The sequence below is a fragment of the Anastrepha obliqua genome, chromosome 2, assembly GCF_027943255.1.
Source record: "Anastrepha obliqua isolate idAnaObli1 chromosome 2, idAnaObli1_1.0, whole genome shotgun sequence".
Lineage (NCBI taxonomy): Eukaryota > Metazoa > Arthropoda > Insecta > Diptera > Tephritidae > Anastrepha > Anastrepha obliqua.
In genome coordinates this window covers 106,558,582-106,560,159 of record NC_072893.1, presented here as the reverse complement: position 1 = coordinate 106,560,159, position 1,578 = coordinate 106,558,582, and the positions used below count along the sequence as shown (strand labels likewise).

General features: G+C 33.0%; 1 pseudogene; it reads right to left on the bottom strand.

Annotated features, from left to right (window-relative positions):
* Positions 1-311: 311 nt before the first annotated feature.
* On the bottom strand, positions 312-952 carry LOC129238312 (sodium/calcium exchanger regulatory protein 1-like; annotated as a pseudogene).
* Positions 953-1,578: the final 626 nt, after the last annotated feature.

The window sequence follows — 1,578 nt, the reverse complement described above, 5'->3', positions numbered from 1 at the left end:
GCCATTGTGCATTTTATTAAAGTTAATATAAATTCTACACTTTTTTTATTTTCATTAAGGTGCACGAATATTCAATTTTATGTTTATTTAACTGAATGCAAAAAGTCACATTTGTTCTTATACCGGTTTTGTGCGTAAATATTTGTCAATGATAAAAATTTTAAATTAAATGTCAATATATTTAAATGCATTAGCGAAAAATCTCTATTCAACAATATTTATCATAGCATGTGTGAACAATTTCGTGCGCGTCGTTAATAATATTGAGAATTATTTCACTTTAACTAGTCGCCTAATCACATAAAAAATAGTTAATTGTTACCTAATAACAACTTCATACTTTTAATTACATTATTTTATGCATTAATCAGCAAATAATCAGTCATAAACAAAATTGGGATATTCACAATCCAAAATATATATATATAATATGTATATGTAGTTATATAAAGTACAATGTATGCTGTATGATAGTTAGTTTTTCAATCATTAGTTTATCGCAAGAAGTGGCATTTTTTATTTTAAATTACTTTAGCTTTTTGTTACTGTTGTTTTGAACTTCGCATGTAGCACACTGCGCATTTATACAGCCTTGTAGACTCTGACGGACTTCACGTCGTTGAGGGTGAGAGTAGTCACTAGCTCGGAGTCAGTGAATTCACGAATAATATAATGGTCGATGGTTTGTCACCCTTCTGTTCTTGCACCAATTTGTTGCCATTCAGAGTGAAGACGCTCTTCACTTTGCGACCATCAAGTGTCTCTTCATCGAACTCCTCGCCCAGCTTGAAGTTGACCGTAGTTGTCTTGAAGGTTGAGGTAGTCGTGAAAGAGTATAATCACCATCCTTCTTCAGTTCAACGGTGGGGCTGACACTGTTACCCATTTTGCGTAGAACCATACCGACACCCAATTCCTTCATGTATTCGTCGAAGTTCTCACTTTTTTCTAATTTCAGAGTGAGCAGTGCGTTCAAAAATGCAAATATGGCAGCACTGCAAATGCAACGCGTTCTTAAACGTCATTTTTGTATCAAAAGTCGTGCATTATTTGCAGCAAAAATTTTCACACTGCCAATAAATACGCTAGTACAATGTCTGATGAAAAGTGGGTATTTAATTATTTATTTTAGCTTTTAATACAAAAATTGATGAAAAATACTTATAATACTTAATAACTTTATGTTATTATACTTTTCTTGGTTTTAGTGATTACTTTAGTACATCGGAGATAAAATTACTGCTCAGAGTCCGACTGAGCATAGAGAACGAGTTCACGTCGGGAAGGAGGAAAAAGAGCGTGCTCTGGGATAAGGTCGTAGATGAGTTAATAAAGATTTAAAAATAGATAGAAACATCGCCCAGCGAAAACGACCAGTCCTTGCAGTTAACCAAACTGGAGTTTGAAGCTTCATACTTCATAAAACATTTGATTAAAAATACTGATGCAACTGGATATCAAAAACTTACCTCAAAAGTGGACCAATTCATTCGAAATTGAGAATAAAATATATCCTCGGGAAACGATTTTATTGTTTCAAAAAAAGACTTATTTTTGGGTATTTTCCGTTTTGATATT